The sequence below is a fragment of the Canis lupus genome, chromosome 29 (assembly GCF_011100685.1).
Source record: "Canis lupus familiaris isolate Mischka breed German Shepherd chromosome 29, alternate assembly UU_Cfam_GSD_1.0, whole genome shotgun sequence".
Lineage (NCBI taxonomy): Eukaryota > Metazoa > Chordata > Mammalia > Carnivora > Canidae > Canis > Canis lupus.
Genome location: NC_049250.1, coordinates 24,237,498 through 24,262,521, shown reverse-complemented (window position 1 = coordinate 24,262,521; position 25,024 = coordinate 24,237,498). Strand labels below are relative to the sequence as shown.

Genomic DNA, 25,024 nt, shown 5'->3' with positions numbered 1-25,024 from the left:
TGTCATTTCACTCTTCCCACAGTGCCTTTCAAGGGGGGGGTGGGGCTTGAATTTGAACAAAGTGAAATTTATCAGACTATCTCTACAGTTGCGCTTCTTTCTAAAAGTAATCCTTTCATAAAAAGAGATCGGAAACATATTGTTATGTCCCCCTTCTAATTTATTAATCTATTTGGAATTGATTTTTATGTTACATGTGAATGAGGTGGGGTCCAGTTCTATCTTTTCCATAAAAATTGCTAATTTTCCTAACACCTTCTGCCAGAGGACTAAGCTCCCTCTACTGATGTGCAATGCTAAAAGAACAAGTTTCCATGTATGTGTGGGTTGTTTATGAGCTAAGCAGTCTGTTCCAGCAATGTATTCCTGAACTAGCACACTGTAATAATTATAATAGGTTTAAAATAGATCTTGATATCTGATAGGGCAAGGGGTGCTTCCTCATACTGCTTTTTCGGGAATGAATTAGCAATTCCTGTCCTTTTGATCTATCGTATGAATGTTAAAATGAGCTAGTCAGCTTTCATGAAAAGTCTTGTTGACACTTGATAGGAATTGTGTTAAACCATGCAACAATTTGAGGAAAATCGTCATTTAAAAAAGTGTCTTTTTATCTGCAGTGAGCTTCTCCATTTATTTGGATGTATCTTTGTGTTTTTCAATGCAATTTTATAATTTCCATAAAAAATCTGCATGATTTTAATTACTCTTAGATACTTTACAATTTATGTTGTTGCTATTAAAAAATGGAACATTTTCCAAGTTAAAATATTAACTAAATATTAATACATGGAATTGTGCTTGAATTTTGTTATCTTGATTTTATAGTTAAAAATGACTAATAATTCGTTGAGGCATCTTGGTGGCTCAGTCAGTTAAAGCATCCAGTGCTTGATTTCCACTTGGGTCATTATCTCCCAGGTCATGAGATAGATAGATAAATCAATAAATAAATCTCTTTAAAAAAGACTAATAATTTGTAGATTTTTTTCCTAAATGGGAAATCATGTCATCTACATAACAAATCAAAATTTGTTTCTTTTCTCTCAAAGCTTAATAATTCTCTTTCCTTCCCTCCCTCCCTCTCACATTATCATTTCTGGAATATCTTATTGGTTATACAGGTCATGCCTATTCATTTGGGTAAGAGACTACACAAAGCCATGAATACCAACCAGGAAGCAAGGATCACTGGGGTTCATGTCAGAGGCTGGCTACCACATGGAACAATATTTTTTAGAATTTTCTTTGTCTGCTATTTAAAAAGTGAATCTTTCCCCCTTTTTTGGTTACCAATTATTTGGTATATCTTTCCCAATTTTTGTTTTCTATATTATTCAGTTCAGGAGCTTTTCTATTTATTGTTACAATAGAACTGGGATTTGTTTCGTTTTGTCTTCTGTCCAATAATCTCTTTTAACTGGAAATTTTAATCCATTCATATTTATAATGATTACTGCTGTGTGTAGATTTGTTTCTACCATCTACTACCTTTCTGTTCTTTGTTAACTTTTTTTTGCCTTTCTTCGTCTTGATCAGTGTTCAGTGATTTTGCTGTAATATATTACAGTGTTCTGTTGATTATACTCTCCCGTATTACTGGCTTGAAATTTGTTTGCTTTATGAATATGAAGATAGGTGTCTTTCATAAATTCAAAATCTATTACAGCCCCCATCACTTTGAATATTGTCTCACCTTGATTTTCTCTCTTCCATCTATCTGGCTGTCCAATTAGGTATACGTGACACTTTTTCTTTTTATCCTCCTTATCTCTGAAAGTCTCTTTCATATTTTCTAGCTGTCTCTCTGCTCTATATTCTTTATATTTTCTTCAGATATTTATTTCAAAAAAATTCTCATTTCAGCTGTTTCCTCTGCTGTATAAGCCATAAAATGAATTTCAACCCTTATTTGTTTATTTTTTAATTCTCTCAAACTACTATTTGGTACTTTTTCAAATATATTCTTGCTTTTATAGTCTTGCCTTTTACTATATTTCTAAAATCTATACTATTTTTAACATATTAAATATAATTAATTTATGTTTCATAAGTGAAAATTCCAGTAGCTACAGTCTTTTTGGGTCTGTGTCTGGTGTTTGTTTTTCTGAATAAATTTATGCTTTGTTCTACCTTATTTAGTGCTGATTTCTTAATATGATCTCATGCCCTTTGAAATGTTATCTGTAAGAATTATTTAAGGCCTTGACTTAGAGTGCTTTTCTTTTTGTGAGACTTTTGCTTGCTTCTGCAAAGTACTTGGGGAAATTATCAACCTTAAAACTGGAATTTATTTTTAGATGTGAATTTGAATTACATGAGGGTGAAGTTAGGAATTTTCTTCAGGTAAAACTTCGCTTTGCTTACACTGCACTCAGAAACAAAACCAAGAAAAGTAATTATTCCTACTCTCCTTTAAGAACATATTCATCCTCTCTCTCTCTCTCCCTCTTCCTCTCTCTCCCACCTCTTCCATAACCACTGTATTTGTTTCATCGAACTAACAATAAAAGTTGCCTCCCAGAGATCCTATTGATACAGAGTGCTTTCCAATACAACCCAACCAATTTTTGCCAGCCAAAGCTGTTTTTTGTTTATCAAAAAATGTTCTCAAATCTTAAACTGTATGCCATGAGGAATTGCCAAATATCCCAGGAAAAACATCTGTTTCAGTGCTTGCTAACTTCTCTCAATTTGTGACTTCATGGTGTTCATGTGTTTTTAAAATTCCTTTACCCTCCCCCCAACTCAGCTATACAATTAGTCTTTTTAAAAAACATATTTTTCAAAAACTATACATTCTGTTGGCATTTTTTAGTTTTTACTAATGGAAAGTTTTCTCTAGATATACAGTCCACCATATTATCAGAAATTAAAGGGAAGAATGACCATGGGATTTCTGGTTGGAAGAGAGCAATGAAATGTTATGATTCTTAGACTCAGGAAGGCCCTAATCACCCTTCTCTCTTCAAAGGGGACAGCACAGAACTACTCTTCAAATCATTACACCTTTATGCTATGTCAAGATCTTCACTAATACTGGAACAAGCCTAAGAACAGACACCACTTGCTTCATTATTGAGGGAGGGTATTATTTTAACCATGATGAGCAGCAAAGAACCAATAATCCTCCACTATGTTAAATCAAGAGTCAAGAGATTCCTATGGTAGAAGGAAGGGGTGATGGTTAGAAATAGAAATGCAAGAGAGAAAGAGGCAAAAAAGACCTCCTTTATATTCACATGTCTGTCTGTTGTCTAAAAAGAGAGGGAGAAAAAAAGGTCTTATGCTGTATTGAATATTCAGTTTAAGACATAATGCAAACAGTTTAGAAACACACTTTTGAAAGATGGTCTAAATTAGATCAGTATCTGCACTCAGAAGTCTAACATGCACACATTTAATATGTATAAATATGAACAGACAATGTAGAGTCCCTAAACCTGTGGTCTTCTTCTTCTATTCCCTCTCTCAGTTAAGAGTACCACCAGTCACTCATTTAAGCAAGCTAGAAACTTGGAAATCATTCTCCAAGTATCTCTTACTCACTCCCCAAATCCACTCTATTATCAAATCCCCTACATTTTGCCCTCAAAATTTTTCTGAAATCAATCTATATCTTCTCACCCCCTCTATAGTACCTTCATCCAAGCCTTCAAAATGTGTTTACCTGAACTACTAAAATAGACTCTCCACTGGTCTACCCATGTATACCTCTGCCCCTACCCAGCTGCAGCCAGAATGATATATTCAAAACGTAAATCTGTTCTCATGATCTCCCTACTTAAAACATCTCTAATGCTTCGCATCACTCTGGAAATGACAAAAGTCTTAACATGTAACTATAAGATCCACGTTTTGGTCCCACATACCTCTTGAATAATATTCTTCCCAACACTCGTTTCTCTCTTTGCACCAAAACATTGTCCTTCTTTCTTGTCTTCATATTCACTGTGCTCCTTCCTGCACCACAAAGCCTATATCAGTTTCCCTACAAGAAGTACTCTTACCTTTCTTCCTTCTTTTCCAAGTTAGTTTCCACTCATTATTTAGATATTAGCTCAATTCCCCTTTCTCAGTGAAAGTCTTTCTGCACTTCCTTGATTAGATCATATCACCTATTGCACAGCCTTATGGCACAACGTACTTCTCATTCAATAAGCCTATAGTAATTGCAATTACTGAATTAATGTGTACCTTTACTCTAGCTGAAAGTTCCACGAATACAAAGATATGACCTAATATACTAGTGCCCCTAAGAAGCAGTTTATTTCGTTAAATTGTAAAATATATCAGAAAAGGAAGCATATATATAATGTATTTGTACAGGTTAAATATTAATAATAAATGAAACACTGAATAACATCATCCAAATAAAGAAAGAACACATTGACAGTCTGTGGAAGTCTCATTTGTGCCTTTCTACAATCATATATCCACCTGCCAGGTACATGCTCAAGTAATTAAGCATTAACAGGAGATTTTGATCATTATTCTCAATCTTCCCCCTTCACAGAAAATAATTAATTACATTAATATTTACATATTACATAAAATGGTGTTTATATTTTCTTGTTTTTGAAAACATAAAAGAAATCATACTCAATATATCCGTCTCTGATTTGCTTCTTTCACTCAATGTCAAGTGTCTGAGGTCTAACCACATTGATGGTTTACTTCAGGTTCATTCATTCGTACTCCCATATAATACCTTTTGTATGAGTGGAAAGCAATGTCTTATTTGTTGTTCTAGTGATAGACACTGGAATACATAACTCCTCATACACATGTACAGTGCTTGGCTAGTGTATACAGCCAGGACAAGAACTGCTGGCTTAAAGTGCTACTCAAACTTTCAGAGATCACTTAAATGAACAAATCATGAGTTATATTTTTTGCTATACCTATCATTTATTGAAGTATTATATAAGTTTTATTCATTTTCTACATTTTTCTCAATATACCTGCTGTTAATCTAAATCAAAGAAGGATACATTTTCAAAAAAATCTCACCTATTGCATTAATATATTCATTTATTCAACAAATATTTATTGAGACACTCATTATGCATAAGGTACTATACTAGATGCCACAATATTCTTAATTTTTTAATACTTATTCCAATAGTTAAAATCTGGATGCTATTAGGTGCTCAATACTACAGACTACTCACTGGTCTTCCGAAGGTAATGTTCATTCTGATACTAAGAATGAGAGGGAGAGCATGAGTGAAAACATACCTGCAAAGAGCCAATATGGGGTATGTTATCATTCATTGCTAAAACTGTCCTAAAAAAATCACTTATTATAGCTTCACTTCCAATGTAATAGTAGTATCTTTAAACATTACCTCTCCAATTTTATTTTTCCAAAAGTAAGGCCACTTGTGTAACAATATGGAAAAGAACACACAAATTTAAAATGTTTAAATCTGATGTGTATCTTGGTTTTAAAATAAATCATTCTATTTGTCTCCCACCTCACATGACCCCGAGACCTGGAAATGGCTTTATATGATGGAGTTTTAACAGGTGACTATTACTCCTGAGGACTAAAATAAACATTAACATAGTTTGATCAGTGGCAGGGAGTTTCATAGTACTTAGCCAATCATTATCACTTCCCAACTACTCTTTTCACTTTATACCCTTTTATCTTCCAATAAATAAGAATTGCAATAAAGGAAACATTGTCTGGTGGGAGTTCAATGATATAATTAAGCTTCACACCGGGCTATAATTTGGGAGTCCCAGAGAGAAGATATTTATTGCCAACACACCCTAACAAATATAAAAGCTGCTTAATGACTGCATGAAAGTCGGTGTTAGAGGAATTTTTTGTGCTCACTTCCTGGTTGAGAGGTGTAAGAGAGGACATAAAAGAATCATCCAATTTATTTAGAGAAATTTTTCCCATAATAGGAGCAGAAGATATAATGTATGAGAATAGCTTAAATTCTTTAAAACCCATTGTTTTCATAACCTTACTTAAATAAAAAGCATGTTTTCAAAATTGTATTCACTAATACATGGTAAAGCTCATGATTTGTGTATGTGGTGCTTGCGTGTGCTGTGCTTACCTAAACTATTTACATGAACTCTATCTTAAACACAGTGCAAGGGTATGGTTTCATGAGGTTCATTAACATAAGCAAATACCTACCTGTCAGCTGGTAGTGTGTATTCAGTACTTACTAAATGTGAAGTGACACACATGGGCAAATTCCACGAAAAGTAGCAGTAAAAGGTGCCTACAGCCAAAGCAGTAATAATAGTTGTATGCCAATTGCATCTCAATTTTAAAAAGTTATCACTATTTTTATTATTATAAAAAAATTTAATAGTTTAGGAATATTTATGTGCAGTAATACTTATATACTTCCATGTATGATAAATTTGTACAGAAAGAAAGGGAATTACTAAGGCTTGTTAAGTTTTGCCATGAACAAAACACAGAGTTTCTAAACATAACTTGGTAACTACTTTCCTAAATTATTAATTCTCTCCCCTTTGTATGAGGAGTATAATATTCTTACTAATTTACAATATAGAAATATTTGTACTAGTATTTTAAATTGATTTTAAATCATAAGAAAATTAAAAATATCTAAACATATGTATCCTCTATGATCCAGTAATTCTGTTCTCGGAAATACACTCATCAGAAATGAGGGCTCAGGTCCAACAAATGACATAAAATACATTCAAGGCAGCTTTATTTGTAATAGCCCCAACTGGAAACAACCCAAATATCCAGTGACAGTAGGCTTAGTAAATTGATTGCTGTTTATTCATTCAATGGCACACTACACAACAATGAAAAAGAATCAGCGACTAATATATACAGCAGTACAGTTAACAGGCAGATTTAACCTAGGTGAGAGTAAGAGTACCATGGTATTTTTTTAGGGAACTGGAAATACTTTAGGTGTCAATGATTATGTTTTACATGTGTAAAAATTTGAATGTGTCCTTAAGAAAAGTCAAAATTCAATAAAAAAAAACTTCAGTTAAAAGCAAAAGCAATACAACAGTATGTGTCAAAAGCTAAAGAAAGCTGACTTGTTGGGATCCCTGGGTGGTGCAGCGGTTTGGCGCCTGCCTTTGGCCCAGGGCGCGATCCTGGAGACCCGGGATCAAATCCCACATCGGGCTCCCGGTGCATGGAGCCTGCTTCAGCCTCTGCCTGTGTCTCTGCCTCTCTCTCTCTCTGTGTGACTATCATAAATAAATAAAAATTTAAAAAAAAAAAAAAAGAAAGCTGACTTGTTGACTTACTAAATTAATACTAGAGAAATAAATCAACTTTTTAAAAAGCTCTGTCCATGTACAAACATTCATTACAAAATTATGAGTAGGAAAAAAATTAAAAACAACCTGTACAACAATAGGAAAATGGCTAGGTGGATTGTGTTATTTCAACTCAATGGAATTTTATGTAATATTGCAAAAATAATTCAAAAAACTTCCCTAATAAGAAAAAAATGTAATTAAATAATCAATGAAAAAATCCAAATACAAATTACTCATGGTGAATAAATATAAAAGCTATGCATGCCCATAAACACACATATATATAAAAGAGTAGGTAAAAAAGTACAAAAAAGAAATGTGTGTGTGCTGAATAATGGGAAATTCAATTTTCATTTTAAAAAATTCTTTGAAGTTGTTACAATTCTGCTCTAATAACAGTAAGAATATGTATAAATATATTCAATATTTCAAGAACTAATTAATGTAAAATGTTACTAAGGGATAGATCTAAGCAAAAAGAAAAGGGGTTATACTTCAAATAAAGTAAATGGCATAGAGAAGACATAGAGGAAACCCTAAGCATGAAATTATGCAAAAGTGAAAAAATTCTGGGCAAAAAATTGAAATCGATGTGTAATTGGGTGTAGGTTTGTAGAACAGAAGATCAAGGAAGAGAGAATCCTGCCTTAAAAGAACAAAGTAAGGCAACTGAATATCAGCTAGGTGTTTGAGCAGGTAAGTGTTTCAAAATACCATCTCTGCTATAACTAGCTGTATAATGTCCATCTAAAAATAAGAACAATAATAATAGGATCATTGGGTTGTTTTGAAGACTAAATGAGTTAAAGCAGGTAAAGCATTTAGAACAATGCCCGCCAATGATAAGTACTCAATAAATATTAGATAATGCAGTAGGAAAATTAAGACTTGCAGAAAAAAAAAACAAAGATTAATTTCATTTGATTTTTTTCCAAATTTAGCCTTTAAAATTTTTCAAACTCATAGCTTTATCAAAGTTATGTTTAGTTTGGTAAGGATTTTTCTCATTACTCTAAAATTTAACATTAATTTTATCTAGTATTTGCAGGGGCCTGATGCACACAACAGCAGCTTTGTAGAAATTCAACAAGATACACTAGCTGTATGAGCATTATTCGTTTCATATAAACAATGGTAGTTGTTTCCATGTGATCCTCAAAGCTAATTTTAAGATCTGGAACTTAGTGGGTATTAAATGGCTAGAAAAACAGATAAATTACAGCAGGGGACATATTAGACTTGTGGTTGAGTATTCAACAGAGCTATTATTGCTTCCGTAAAAGTCTATCATCTGGACCTAGAATATAGACTCTGTTCCCCACCTCTCAAAGCAAAACATTAGAGACAGTCATCAGGGAGCTTGTATTGCTCTCCCCTCCTCCCATCTTAGTGACATTTCTTTAACAATTTCCTGTTCTGAAATTTGTTATATGGTTCTCTCTTTCCTCCCCCTCTATGGTTCTTTTGCTCCTCCATTCTCCATATGAAATATAGCATCATAATGAATGGACAGGAAATGTCCTCCACTTAGGATTACCACCCCCCAACAAACAAACAAACACACAAACAAAAATAGTGGTTTCCAAGGTCTCTATCACTGACCACATGACAAAATGAAAGGTGCTGCTCAGGACAATCCTGACAAGCACAGTGCCTGAGAGCAGAGGAGATGATCTGCACCAGTAACAGTCTTCAGCCGCTTCAGTAGCAGCACCTTAAAGAATACTGAGAGATGCAGATTCTCAGCTCTATCCCAGAATCAAAATCTCTCGTGGTGTGTCCAATAATCTGCATGGTTATGAGCTTTCAGGTGATTCTGATGACCACTCAACTTTGAGAATCACTTGTAAATGCCACTCCATATAAACTGCCTTACAACTAAATCTTACAAGTAGCAGAAAGTCTAGCAGAACCATGAATTCTCTGGTGTAAACTAACCCTTATTAACTCTATTTGTCTTCAAACATAATTAAAAAAGAAATGATAGGTTTTTCATATTCATAAATGTGAGAAAATATTTGCCCATGAATTGATTAAAAAGTCTTTGAAAACAGAAATCTGACATATCTAATCTGAAAAACCAATTCAAAGTTAGATCGTCCCACAATTAAATAAAGAGTCAACCCAGGCAATGAAAGAGTGGTATGGACTGAATCTCATTCGACTCACTACTGGATCCTCACTGACCAACATGGTATCCACTGGCCACATGTGGCTCCTAAGCACTTGAACTGTGACTACTGGGAATTGACTTGTGCTGCAAGCATAAAAATGTACTAGATTTTGAAGGCTTACTAAAAAAAAGCAATGTAAACTATGTCATTAATGATTGTTATACTTACATTGATTCACATGGAAGTTATTACATTTTTGATATATTGAGTTAAATATAATAGATTATGAAAATTACTTTCCCTTATTTCAACCTTCTTGACATGTGGCTATGTAAAAATGTAAAGAAGCTTCCACATTATTAAAAAAAAAGTTTTAAAGAGATTAAAGAATGTGCCAGACTTTTTTTTACTTTATTAAAAATTTTGTATTTCCTTTCTTCTCTTGCTCTCCTAGCCTTTTGTTTTAGCCCTTTTCACAATGTTCACTTGTTTCTACTGCTGAGACCTCTCAGCCAGCTGGGCTGATGTGATTATCTCCAAACAACAATAAATACGAAGAAGGCACAAATCAGAGTAAACTCCTAGAACCCTCTCTGTGTAGGTGAAATTTAAACAGAAGGAAAAGGTGAAGACATTCAGGTCATGTTTATGTATGGGAGGTGGTGGTGATTTGGGAAGGAGTTTTGAATGAAAAGGGCCAAAGTTGTGAAAAATAACCTGGCTTTTTTTGATAACAGAGAAAACATGGACACATGGATGTGGCCAGAAGTAAGAGAATGACCAGGTCATCAAATGCCTCAGAGGTCGCAACAAAGGGTCTAGATTTTATTCTTGGCACAATGGGCAACCAACTGGATGGGTTTAAACAGGAGGTGATATAGGTTCTTACTTATGTTGAGGGAAACACTATGGAAAATGAGAGAACAGTTAATGGGCAGCTGGAGTTGTCCAGGTATGCCATTATTGTGGCTTGGATGACACAGCAGCAGAGATGCAGGGGAAGTGGAAATTGCAAGGCTCGTTTGGAGGTGATATTGGCCGATCTCTAATTCAAATTAGATCAGGTATATAAAGGAAGAGGGTTTATGGTTTATGTGAAAAATTGAGAAAATTTTTTTTAATAACTACTTCCAGGATCATAAGAGGAAATTAAACATCACAGAGATGAAAAGAAAGGCTATTCCCATTTATTACGTAACTGCCAAATACTAGAAAATGGTGCTAGATGGTATCTTCTTTTGGTGTTGTCCAATTAAACTTCTCACAACCCTATGAAAGTCGGTAGTATTCCTCTAGATTAGAGACAGGCAAACTAAAGCACAAACAAGTTAATAACTTGTCAAGGGTCACTCAGCAACTCAGTCTACTGTCTAATTCCCTCTGTCTTAAATGCTTTACACATACCACCCCATGCCAAGACTGATAATTTTCTCTAAATCAATGAACTACTGTTCCTAAGATATTTATTGCAAGATGGCTAAAGACATAATGCAACCAATCTTCCACAATTTTAAAACAGACCCACTGGAGTGAGCACACTGCTTCAAATGCCTGTGATTTGCAATTATATCGTGAGTGAAACCAAAGTGCTTGTGAGAATGAATCGTGGCACTTTTATTGCAAGCTGAGTTGTCAGGATTCTACCTGAGAAATTCTGAAACAATCTGTTTAATGCATAACTTCAAATACAGAAATTGCCCTTTGTACCTGAAAGGCCTTGTGTGTTTGTTTATCTCTCCTGACCAGGAAAGAGAGGATGCAGCCATGGATAGCGTCCCTCAGAACTGGTCTGGCATTTTGGCCCTTTTGCTACCATTATCAGTGGTGCTTAGCTGTATGGCTCTTTAATTCATGGAATAACTGGTTAGCAGTCCTTGAATTATTGTATATATTCCTTTGTGCATCCAATGCTTCTTAAAACTTAGTGCTTCTAAATTAAGTTGAGGCATATATTTTTTTAAGATTTTATTTATTTATGAGAGAGACGGAGAGAGAGAGACAGAGAGGCAGAGACACAGGCAGAGGGAGAAGCAGGCTCCATGCAGGGAGCCCGACATGGGACTCGATCCTGGGTCTCCAGGATCACACCCTGGGCGAAGGCGGCACTAAACCGCTGAGCCACCTGGGCTGCCCAGCATATATGTTTTATGTGAGGTCTTGGATACAGTAGAGAGTGAAATCCGAAAGAAAGACATATTTAAAATGTTTCTCCAAAATGCAAACACAGTACCTGCCCTATTTTGGAGTTAGCTTAATTGGCCATTGCTCTTTAACTTTTCATAGTCTCAGTGCCCCAAATATACGTACCCACAGAATTTCCCTCTACTGCTACTTAATCAAAACGCTGTACCAGTTACTCAAAGGCCAACTTGGAGAAATAGTAGTATGTACATATGTAGCATATAGAAATTTTTTAAAAAAATAAGACATTATTCATAGTCTGTTTTATTCATAGAAGATCCATCTTTGTATGTGTATTCAGTGAATCTAGATGATATCCTCAAGCCACATCAATTTTTGCCATTTGTCCTAATCTGACTGGCCAAAAGAGAGGTTGCATGAAAGCAAGAATGACTATGTGGATGGGGGGAGGGGGGTGAGTATTAGGAGAGAAGAAGGCTTTCTAGATGTCAACATGAGTGGTTTTGGTTTTGGACTGAGTTGATTTAATTTATAGTCTAAAACGAATATATGCATGGACCATAAGGAAGATCTGAACATATAAGACTGTAGTAAGACTAAATTACTTACGGTTACCCTGCTGTTATGTGATGAATTGTGCCTTCCCCCTCAACCCCCAGGACCTCAGAATATGACTGTACTTGGTAAAACGAGGTCATACAGATGGGCCCGAACATAAAACTGGTGTCCTTAAAAGAGATTAGGGTACAGACATTCATGAAAGAAAGACCAAGAAGAAATCAAACCCACCAACACCTTGATCTCAGACATCTAGGCCCCACAACTGTGAGAAAATTAATTTCTGATGTTAAAACACCCAGATTCTGGTATTTTATTAAGGCAGCCCTACAGTACTAAAATATTAGCTTAAAAACATATTTTATTCCTTAGTTTTCTTCAAGCAGAAAAAAAATTTTTTTGAGATAAGTTCTGCATACATTACCCATATCTGGAATACATTATATAAAAAAGAGGAGCTATACAATCTCTTTGGTGTACGTATTTCTATAGAAATGAATACATATATTTGTATCTGTATCCAGGAATAAGTGATTTGTATATTACAAAATTTACTATAAACCAACTTGAATGAGTATTATTGTATTTATTTCTCCAACTATTTTGCTAGTTTTTAAACTCTAGGGATCCTATTTATTCCTTATATCATTTAAACCACTACATGTTTTGCACATAATACTCAAAAACTCTTGCCTATTTGAATTATAACCCTTTTTAAAGAAGGATACATTTTTATCATAGCTACTTGTTTCAAATATCCAAGTTATCAATTCAGTTTCACAAAATGAAATGTCAGGTTTTTGACTCACAAGAAAAAATATGTACTTTATATAGGTAGAAAACAACGTTACTCAAAATTGTTTTAGGCTTAAGTAAAAGAACTATGTGTTATGCATGCATACTGTTTGTTCTCCCTTATAAGTTAAGTATTTAATGCAATTTGTGGACATATATCAAACATACTCTCTACTTAGATAACAATTACTTTGCAAGTTGTGTAACTCTCAACTTTCTGGGAATCAATGCATGAATAGAAAAAAAAATTGACCATTAAAATTCATAAGTCACGTGGTAATGGAAAGTAGTTCAGTATATACTATATATGCTAACTATAAATATCCTTATATTTCTTATTTAACATATCCATAATGAGGATAATTTCAGGTAGCAGGATTCTTTGTCCAGAAAGAAGGTGATCAACTAAACTAAGAAAGAAAAATCATCTTTTCAAACACTCCAGGACTTGGGGCACCTGGGTGGCTCAGCAGTTGAGCATCTGCTTTGGCTCAGGGCATGATCCCGGGGTCCTGGGACCCCACAGGGAGCCTGCTTCTCTCTTTGCCTTTGTTTTTGCCCCTCTGTCTGTGTCTTTCACGAATAAATAAATTAAAAAATATTAAAACAACAACAACAACAACAACAACAACAACAACACTTCAGGGTTTTAAATTGTAAACCTTGCTTCCTAAAACATTTCATTATCAAATAATCACAACTTAGGAAACTTTTCATACTTATCCATGACTCCTGAAGAGAAGATAATAATGTACACACAATTACAATTAAGTTAATATTCAAAATGCTTCAATTCATTTTGCAAAGGTAGTTAAAATTCTGAAAGTCCATCCGTTAAGCATCAGATTTTACTTCATCAAATATGTGCCTATTATCATTATTATCCCTGATTTTAATAAATTAGTTTCCATTAGAAGCTCCAGTTCAGGGATCCCTGGGTGGCGCAGCGATTTGGCGCCTGCCTTTGGCCCAGGGCGCGATCCTGGAGACCCGGGATCGAATCCCACGTTGGGCTCCCTGCATGAAGCCTGCTTCTCCCTCTGCCTGTGTCTCTGCCTTTCTCTCTCTCTGTGTGACAATCATGAATAAATAAATAAAATCTTTAAAAAAAAAAAAAAAGAAGCTCCAGTTCAGTGTCTCATGATCTATTCCAACCTGTCTCAGGCATCAATCCACCATGGTTTTTGTTTACATACAAGTATCAGGTATGCTCAGATGAGCCCAGGGAAATCATTTACATGCTTCACATAAATAATGATGGGATATGAAAAATGAGGAATATAAAATTACCTTATTTCATTTTTAGCCTAAAAATCAAATCAGATTAACTGCATAACATCTCTCTTATAGGAAGAAACCGCTCTTTAGCAGAAGGGCCTCAGTTCGCCCTGACACTTACTTATAACTAGCTGTGCAGTCTCAGCTGGGTCTTTATGTCTTTGCCTCAGTTTCCTCTTCTGTGCAGTGGGGAGATAATAATACTTTAGACCTTATGGTGTTAGTGTGAAAACTAAATGATTTATGTGAAGCACTGGGTGCCCAGCACACAGAAAGTGTTTAATAAATGGTAACTAGGCACAGTAGTTAATAGCAGTAATAAGTTATGTGTATGTGTTTATGTTTATATTTATATGTAAGTATATGAAACCTACAGAAATAGGGATAAATATATAGAAATATTGATTTAATATAGAGAAAATGCAGAGGAGCAAGTGATGTCAGTGTTTCCCTTGTGTACCACTCTACTGAATGCTTTAAAAGTCATCTCATTTAACTTTTTCAAGTAGGCTGTATGCCTAATGTGGGGGTTGAATTCATGACCTCAAGATCAAGAGTCTCATCCTCTACCAACTGAGCCAGCCAGATGCCCCTCATTTAACCCTTACCAACACACTGTGCCCATGAATAAGGCAGGGCTCTGGTCAGTTGGCTAACATTGCCCCCAAACTATCCAAATGGTATACCCTCAATGAGAAGGATTTTGCAAAGATGCTTTAAAAGACCCTCTGACATTCCAGATTAATTGGTGAGAAAACAGCAGTCCATGCTAAGTCTGCATAAAAATATTGCACGGTACTTGAGCAGTTCTTAAAGTGATTTTGAAATGGTTACACAGAAGATACAGAGATAACATACAGCAATGTGTATGGACACATTAAACCTAATTATTAATTTGCTTTTATGTACTCATAAGAGAGTATTTAGAATATAAATGAATCCCTCAATTGAGAGTATGAGTATTTCAGTTACTCTGGATTACCATCCCTTTATTTCTCTACCATGAAAAGAAGCCACAAGAATTAAAGATGGATGAGATTTGCAAAAAAGGAGCAAATGAAGAAATGTCAAAACGAAAGAAAGAAAGAAAGAAAGAAAGAAAGAAAGAAAGAAAGAAAGAAAGAAAGAAGAAAAGAAAGGAAAGGAAAAGAAAAGAAAAGAAAAAAAGAAAAGAAAAAAAAAGAAAAGAGAAGAAAAGGAGAAATCCTATATTGTTAGCCTGTTCAGCACGTAATTTTTTCACATTTCTGAAGCTGACAAATGGTGCACGTCAGTGGTATGGGGAAACAACTCAGGGCCCTGGACAGGACAAGAGAAACAGAATATATTGAACCAAAGGATTATGTTTAAAAACTTCCTTGAAGTTTTTATCTTTGAATTTCCTGAGAAACAAACACAAAAATTAAAAATTTAAAGACTGAGTCATTCTATATATTTCCTTAGCAAATTAACTAACAAATACATATAATTTTACTTAATTCATCTAGAATCAGTTTACAAATAAAGGACAAGTAAGAAAATTCAGAGTCTAGAAAATGCTCTGAGATTCTGAATTTTTGTGAAATATTCCACATTAACTGCAAATTCTCTTTTTACTCCCCAACCTTTACCAGGGTCTACTGTACCATCTCCCAGAACTCAACAGGACACTATCCCCTGTCCTACTGGAAGAATGCCCTTGCAGATCAACCCAACTATCACTCTTGCATCAAACTTACACACACACACATACACACACACACTAGCTAAAAAGACACTGGCTCAAAATCTAAAAAGCTATATTTAATAATGACTGCATAAGCCTCTGAGTCTGTCTTCCCATGGTTGTCAAAGGATTTAAATAAAATAATGTACGGGAAAGCACTGTAAATTGTGCATATAAAAGAATTCCATAAACTGTAAAGCTCAATTATTAGTATCATCATTTTAGTTATAATGATATTTATTAATGTTAGTGCTCAAAAAAAGTCTAAATTCTGTGGCATGACATAAAAAAGTCTCTATCTTTAGGCCTTTTCCTATTTTTGTAAACTAACTTTCTACTACCTTTTCTTATTTTACCACACAATGGGGCCTCATAAAGTCATAAAACCAACTTTATTTTTTTCATTTATGTATGCTATTCTTTTTAATGACTGAAATATCATTTATTTTCTTTTCTTGACCCAATCCTAGCCCCTGTATAAGAATAAATTCATATGGAAGAGAATAAACTTATATCTGATAAAGGACTTGTAGCTATAGTATATATAGAACTCTTACAACTTGATAAGAAGAAAATAACTCAATTTTTAAAAGATAGGTGGAGATGCATAGTTTTTGAACAAAACTTCACCAAAGAAAATACATGTACATAAGTTCAAGAAAAGATGCTCAGAAAAAAAAAAAAAAAAAAGAAAAGATGCTCAGATTCATTAGTCATTAGGGAAATGCAAATGAAAACTACAATGAGATCTCATCACACACCTTTTAGAATGTCTAAAATTAAAAAACTGGGCATACCAAATATTGGTAAGAGTGTAAAGAAACTAGAACTATTGGTGGGAGCATAAAGTGGTACAATCAGGAAACCAGTCTGACAGTTCCTTCTATGGAATCCAGCTATTATACTTCTCAGTAATTACAGTTGACCTTCGAACGACACAGAGGTTGGGGACATTGACCCCACACACACATGCAATTGAAAATACACATATGACTTCTGATTTCCCAAAACCTTAACTACTAATAGCCTTCTGTTGACTGGAAGCCTTCCTGAGAGCACATTGTATGTTATATGTATTACATACTATAGTCTTATAATAAAGTAAGCTAGAGAAAAGAAAACATTAAGAAAATCATAAAAAAGAGAAAATACATTCATATCACTGTACTGTATTTATAAAGAAAAAAATCCACCAAAAAATGGGTCTGTGCAATTCAAACTCATATTGTTCAAAGGTCAACCGTATACAAAACAAATGAAAGGATATGTCGACACAAAGACTTTGTACCCAAATGTTCAAGCACCTTTATTTGCAAAAGCCAAAACTGAAGCAAAACTGAAACAATCCAAATGTTCATCAACAGGTCAATGAATAAACAAAGTATAGTATATCCATAGAGTGTCATCCTATTTAACAAGCAAGCAAACAAACAAGCAAGCATTGATAGATGTAACAAAATGAATGAATCTTAAAGCAATATGCTGAGTGAAAGAATTCCCTATGTTCCCACGGATAAACAATTCTAGAAAATGCAAACTAATTTGCAGGGGCAGAAAGTAGATCAGTGGTTATCTGAGGTAGGAGCAGGAGGCAGGGTTTACAAAAGAGCCTGAAGAAACCTTAGGGATGTTGGCTATGTTCACTAACTTTATGGTGATTGTTTCACTGGTATAAACTTATGCAAAACATTTAAATCGTGCACTTTGCATTTGTGCCGTGTAATCGTATGTTGGTTGTACCTCACATATCTGTTTCTTTAAATAAGGAATAAGTTACTGATACACACAACAAGACAACGGAATGTTGAAATTATTATGCTAAATGAGAAAAAGGACGACACAAAGGGTATGTACTATACTATTCTATTTATATATTATTCTGGAAAAGGCACTTACCAGAGTAATAGCTTTTTTTTTTATTCATATCCCCAACCAGACATGAAAAGTTTAGGAGAGAATCATTTCTCGTCATTATTTTACCCTCAAATAGAGAATACAGTGCCTGAAAATAAGGTTTTTAACAAGCATTTTAATTCTTTCACCTTTCTTCTCTTTTATAGTTGTTTCATTCAGTGAACATTTTTTTCATTAAGCTTCAGCTAAATGCCCAACTAAAGAAGTGGGCAAGAACAATGCAGTTCCTACCCTTGGAGGCCCAACAGTCAGCCTGAAAGAATGATCATCAAACATCCAACCACAGTATGTAATGAAGTTGGTAACACTCACATCAGGAACAAGATACAAGGAAATTGATATATTGGATCAGGAAAGATTTCGAAGGTGTTTTTTTTTTTTTTAGTACAGACCTGTGAGGTAAGTGGAAGTTGGCTAGGATGATGAGGGAAAAATGATGGTGATGGTGGCTAAGAGTGTCCAGAAGAACAGAAACAGTACTTTGAAAGCATAGAGAAGCATGCATTTGAGGAACCACGAGATGTATTCCAGCAGAAGCCTCAAGTAAGGGATCTCAGGAAAATCATGGACTCAGTCACTTGGCCCTTCACGCTAAGAGCATTAGAAGTTAACAAATTGTTTTAAATGGAGGGAAAAAAAAAAAAAAAAAACCCAAACCCAAACCCAAAAAAGATAATGGTCCAATCTGTATTCTCTACATCTGTCTAACTGCTATCTGGGAAACTGACTGGAGGCCGGTAGGACTAGGTAGGAGAACAGTTATTGCAAAAATTCAGGTTAGAGGGACACCTGGGTGGCTCAGTGGTTGGGCATCTGCCTTCAGCTCAGGACCTGATCCTGGGATCCAGGATCAAGTCCTGCATCGGGCTCCCCACAGGGAGCCTGCTTCTCCCTCTGCCTGTGTCTCTGTCTCTCTCTGTCTCTCATGAATAAATAAATAAAATTTTTAAAAAATTCAGGTTAGAAATAGCAATTATTTTGCTGAAAATTAGCACAAAGTAGGGAAACATACTCTATTTAAATACTCAACAATCTGACCCTGAATGCTGCCAGTCAACCTTAAGGGGAAAAAAGAGGGAAATCTTTCATAACCCAACCTATTTATAGACTTTTCATGGCTCCTCATGGCCTAATGGGCACAGCTCAAATCTTTGACACCTAGGCACGGTCTCCCCAGTATTCCTTCTCCATGTCATCTCTTGCCATACCACCTACTCCAATTGTAACCTCCGCTGCCCCAAACACCTTTCTGATGTAGAAAAGATCCCCACTCAACAACTTCTAATCAGAAAATCATTAGCTCCTCTCTGGCTACTCAAGCTACATGTATCCTTTGTGCTTCTGTTTTCCATGGTATTTCTACCTATTATATTAATGAAATAGTTGTTGCCTTACATTATAGATGATTATATGTGTTTGTTTTCTAAGTAGATTGTTTGTGTTTGAGATCAGGGATGTTATTTTATTTATATTTGTATTTAGGCACCTAGTAAGGTGTATATAACTTAAAATTCCTGCTAAATTAATATATATCAACTTTACATGCAACTCATTTCTTTTATTTTAAACATTTCTTGTTTTTTGTTTTTTTTTTTAAGATTTATTTATTTATTTATTTATCATAGACAGAGAGAGAGAGAGGCAGAGACACAGGAGGAGGGAGAAGCAGGCTCCATGCCCGGAGCCTCACATGGGACTCGACCTGGGGACTCCAGGATCGCGCCCTGGGCCAAAGGCAGGCGCCAAACCACTGAGCCACCTAGGGATCCCCTGTTTTTTTTTTGTTTTTTTTTTTTTTAATTGTATTATTTATTTATCCATGAGAGACACAGAGAGAGAGGCAGAGACATAGGCAGAGAGAGAAGCAGGAGAGTCCGATGCAGGACTTGACCTGGAACTCCAAGATCATATCCTGAGCCAAAGGCAGACGCTCAACCACTGAGCCACCCAGGCATCCCTTATGTGCAACTTATAACCATGATATCTGAAACAAGTAAATGCAAAAGAAACAAATGAGCAAGGGGCAACTGGGTGGCTCAGTGGTTGAGCATCTGCTTTCCACTCATGTTGTGATCCTGGGGTCCTGGTATTGAGCACCATGCATGAGCCTGCTTCTCCCTCTGCCTATGTCTCTACCTCTCTCTCTGTGTCTCTCATGAATAAACAAATACAATCTTAAAAAAAAAAAAAAGAGCAAATACTGGGACAGATGTTATAATCCTAAGTAAGCTAAGAGCACAAGCAAAACACTAGACAGTATATGAACTAGAGGAACAATACTCAAAGATTCAAAAATAAAAAAAACAAAACTAAATTAATGTGCCCAGATGACATTATTAGCCAATACTTTAAATGAGATGGCGAGACATTGCCTAGATGTTTATGTTGACTTTTTGCTTTCATAGATAAATGTGATTCTTCTTTACTGAAATATAGACAAAGTATCAAACATTCAACAGATAAAATGTTTGATATAAATAATACAAGAATTAATACACATATACTTTGCAAGTAATGACTATTATTCTCATTTTATAAGTTTTTAAAACTCAGGCACAGAAATATTAACTTATTCAATGACACACAGCTGGCAGAGAGCAAGGTTGAGATTTGTGCCCAGATCTTAATGATCCAAAGCCCATCTTCTGACCACTAAACATATTTAGGACAATCCTTGTACACTGCTTAGCTAAAAAGCACCATGAAGTCAGGAACGATGTCTTTCTTATTCATCATCGTATCTCTGAGGCTTATTAGAAGGCTTAGCCAGGTCTCTAGGGCTCCATAAACTCTTGAAGACATATGTAATTTGTTTGTGTATGTAAATATAATTTCTCTAGAGAGAGGGCCAATAAAAACAGGTGACACTTATTAACAACTTACTATAAATCAAGTAGTGCTTTTAGATGCATTATCTCATTCTATCACAATAGCAGCAATACAGAATACATTTTGGGTACTTAATATATGCCAATTGTTCTAATGTTTTCATGTATTAACATATATAATCAGCATACCAATTCTATGATAGGTATTTATAATTCCATATACTTCAAAAATAAGGAAGGTGGACTTCCCAAGTCCCCTATTCCCTGCTCCCCTTTTAATAAATGGTTGGGCAGGGATATAAACATCTCAATGTGACAACAAAGCCTTCTTTCTTGGCTCAAATGCCATGAGTTGGTCACCCTCAAAGATCTTCATGTCCTTCAAAATGTTAAGAAAAAGAGAAAAAAGTAAAAAATGAACCCCTTATGTATTTTCCAGAAAATCATCTTGATAAAATATGATAAAAGATCATGTATTAAATATTCATATACAAATATAAACACATTATGTCATGTATTATATATGTATTAAGTTAGGGAGTATAGGCAATAAAGCAGATCTATTCTTGAAGGTGTACTCATAATGAATGGGCAAGATAGTACTGAGTTACAAAGGTACTTACTTACATAAATAAATGTGCATATATACAGCTCCTGATACATCAGAAGCAAGGTTGTTATGAGCCCTTATAGACATTTTGTGACCAAGAAAAGTGTCTTCCCCAGGGAACACTCAGACAAGAGCAAGGGAATATAGCTTGGCCTGGGGGTGGAGGAATCAAGGTTTCAGTTCTCACTTCCCCCTCAGTGGGTCATCTTTATGCAGTGAGCAACCCGATGACCAAGTAGAGCAGCCATGGTTACTCTCATAGCCTAGAGCCATGGTGCCTGGATTTGAACCTCCAGTTTTATCACTTGTACATGTGTAGCTTTCGTAGAGTCTCTAAATTTCTCTATGCTTCATTCTTCCCATCTGAAAATGGGGAGATTATTATTATGAACTCTAGAAATTTGTTTAAAGAATCTAGAAGGAAAAAAATGCATGCAAATGGCTTAGAAAATTTCATAGCACATATTAAGAATTCAGTAAGTATTAACTATATATATGTATATATATATATATAAAGAATATTCCTAAATAGGTTGTTCAGCTGTAAGAGTAAGCCTCGCTTGAAGTGCTCCTTATGCCTATGTATGAACCGATTAATATCAATAGGTGACAGTTTCTAAGTGGAGGGCGAAGAGAAGTGATTCTACATGAAGCTATCATTGTACACACCACTATTTTGTTTGCATCTAGCTTAAGGATCCGAAGGTACCAGTACCTCTAGCCATTCATTTAGTAAATGGATGGGTAGTAACTAATGGAATGGCATCCTTTACAAGCTCAAAATGAGATGGAATTTTGAAACGCATATAATTCCCTTTCTACTTTGTTATATTTTCATTATTTATTTATATATCTATTTACTTATTTGAGAGAGAGAGAAAGCATGTGCTAACACACACACACACACAGAGGGGAGGGCTAGAGGGAGAGGGAGAGAGAATCCTAAGCAGGCTCCACTCCCAGCGCAGAGGCCAACATGGGGCTCAGTCTCACAACCCTGAGCTCATAACCTGCACTGAAATCAAGAGTTAAGGCTTGGCCAGGTGAGCCACCCAGGTGCCCCTCTACGTTATTATATTTTTAAAACAAAATTCTCAAGCTCCCTAAGTCAGATGTTCCAAGACTGGTTCATATAATTTCCAAATTATAAAACTCCAACAATGAGAAATCATGTTTTCAACCAGTTAGGCAACACTTTAAACACATCAATATTATCCAGTGTTGGTGAGGGCATGGTAAATACACGGTGGGTACTTAAGGCTCCTTGCAATATCTATCAAATTTAATGAGACCATCCCCCTAGATCCAGCAATTCTCATCTCACAATAAATCTATCTCCTTGCAAAGATAATGTACACAGACATTCACTACATCACTATTTGTAAGGTCAAAGTTTCAGTCTTCACTTCCTCCTCAGATGGTCACCTCTGTGCAGTGAGCCTCCCTATGACAAAGTGAATATTCTGGGGGATACTGGCTGGCTACATTGGGTGGACATATTTAAAAAAAAACAATCTTCAAATATTGACAGAAATATTTGATATTAAATGAAAAATAAATTTCAGAACACTGGTAGGATATGAACCATTATCCAAGCTTTAGAAATAACGAGAGAAAAGTTCCTGTGGTTACACACATGAAGGGATACAAGCCCAACCATCAATGGCAGTTACGCATATGAAGTGGAATAGGGGAGTTCACTTTGTATTTTACTATAGTTTTCATGTTGCTTTATTACTTTTAGATTTCACAGAAGTAACAAAAATTTTCAAAGAAATGGGGCCCTCAAAAATAAAATTTGCATGTGAGTATTAAAAAAATTTTTAAGCAATCCTCAAAATTAATTTGTGTTGTTCCATATGCTTAGAATCACAACTGCAGAATAAAAGGCTTATGCGATCTTAATAGACATATGTAGTAAAAGTGTTGTGCTACCTTCATAAAGCATGTCGAGAAAAATTCTATTTGTACGCCATAAAACGGAGCTTAGGAGAGATGGAAAGAAGAGAATAATGGCTTTCAATTTCCATTCCGCCTTTTTTTTTTTTTTTTTTTACATAGGTAACCTATACACCTGGGGCTCGAACTCATGACCCTCAAGACCAAGAGCCACATCCTCTAATGACTTAATCAGCCACGCACCCCTTTACTCCACTTTTAAAAGAGAAAAATGAGTAGTTCAGCAGCACTCTTACCTCTGTCTCTTCCATCCCCTCCTACAAATCGAACCAGGGAGGAGCCAACTCTACTTGGCCACAGACTTCAAATACATAATAAATAGATCAGGTGGCCTGATGATGTGTCCATAGAAGAGGAAAAACAGAGGTAGGTGTGGCGAGTGGGTGGGGACAGCAGAATTATTATGTAAAAGCAGCGCTAGCTGGAGAGGAAGACTATTTTAATGTTGAATATATGTTTGTGGAGAGACAGAGAGGCTACGAGTAAAAAAGAATGGAAAAGTGAGAAAAGGAACAAGACAAACACTAGGAAATGTTGCTATCAATGAGGTGGTTAGCTTTCAGGACATCCCTCTGAGTTTAGAGCTTCTGCATTCTGCCACCCCCTAGGCCTTGGCGTCAAGTCAAAGTTCAGGGACGACTGCAGGTTGCAGAGGGGTCCCCGGACTCCGTGCTGGGCCAGCCTTAGAAACAGGCGCATCAAGTAGGAAGCACACATCCCATTCAATCCAGAGATCTTAACTCGTGCTGGCCTATTTCCCTTAGACATGGGATGGTTATTGCTTAAGGGGCGCATTGCTCAAACAAGCTTCCAAAGGACGTCTCTTCCCCAAGGAGGCCAAAATGATTTCAGTAGAACCGTACATAGTTATGATGTATGTAACCATAACACACACCTGTGTGTGGGTATAAACTATATAGCTTGTTCCGCAAATCATCTCCCGGCAGCAGCGTCCCTGGAAGATGCCCACTCCCAAAGTGTCCCTATGGGGGGGGGGGGGGGGGTGACAAGGTGAGAAGGTGAGACTGCAGCCAGGCGTCGGGGTAGATGCTCCAGGCCCCGGCACCTCCCCACAAAGCTCGGGGCCCAGGGGTATGCAGAAGCCCTGGCCTTGCCCCAGGCCTCAAAAACCAAACAAAACCCCCCAACCAACTCCACCAAGGGCCCCAGAAACCTGCCAACCACGTGACCCGCCGACGACACCCCCTCTCCCCTCCCCAAAGCTTTTCTCTCCCAAACGGATCCAACTTTTAGTTTTACTTGTCCTGGGGGCGCAGCCTGCGCGTGCCCCCCGCGGCCGCCCCTTCGCGGCCCCGCGGGACCTGCTCTCGTCCCCGCCCGGCGCGGGGGGTCGCAGGGCTCAGCCCGGGGCGGCGGCCCCTCCGAGGGGCCCGGGGACTCCTCCGGCCCGACAGCGTTGGGGAGCGGCGGTGGCCGGGGCTGGGCCCCGGGGGGGGGGGGGGAGGGGGCGGGCGCAGCACTTACCTGCGCGGACGCGCTCCCGGAGCTCCCGCGTCGCACTCAGCGCCGCAGCCGCCGCATCTCCCCGGGGTCCCCCCCCCCCACACCCCGGGCCGCGGCGTCCGGGGCCGCACTTTTCCGAGCTTGGGGAAGTTGGCTCCAAAGCGCGGAGCTGGGGGGTGGGGGTGGCGGTGGCGGTGGCGGTGGCGGTGGGGGTGGGGGTGGGGCTGGGGCTGGGTGATGGGGGCGGGAGGCTCGAGGGGGTCGTTGTTGTTTGGTTGTTTGGGGGGTTGGTGTGTGTGTTGCTCGGGATCTCCCGCAGAGACTTTTCACCATATGCCGGAGAGTATTCGTTTTGCTCAATGGC

The 25,024-nt window shown here is 36.7% G+C and overlaps 1 protein-coding gene across 3 annotated transcripts in view; it reads right to left on the bottom strand.

Moving 5' to 3' along the window:
* Positions 1 to 24,798, bottom strand: part of HNF4G (hepatocyte nuclear factor 4 gamma) — a 121,387-nt gene extending 96,589 nt beyond the window's left edge. For 2 of the 3 annotated variants that reach the window (XM_038579568.1, XM_038579570.1), the window contains exon 1: positions 24,682 to 24,798. The gene's annotated coding sequence lies outside the window, so the exon portion shown is untranslated. Of the gene's footprint in view, positions 1 to 3,872; positions 4,184 to 24,681 lie in introns of those variants that run through there. The other variant, XM_038579569.1, reaches the window with a different exon arrangement.
* Between the last annotated feature and the right edge of the window lie 226 nt (positions 24,799 to 25,024).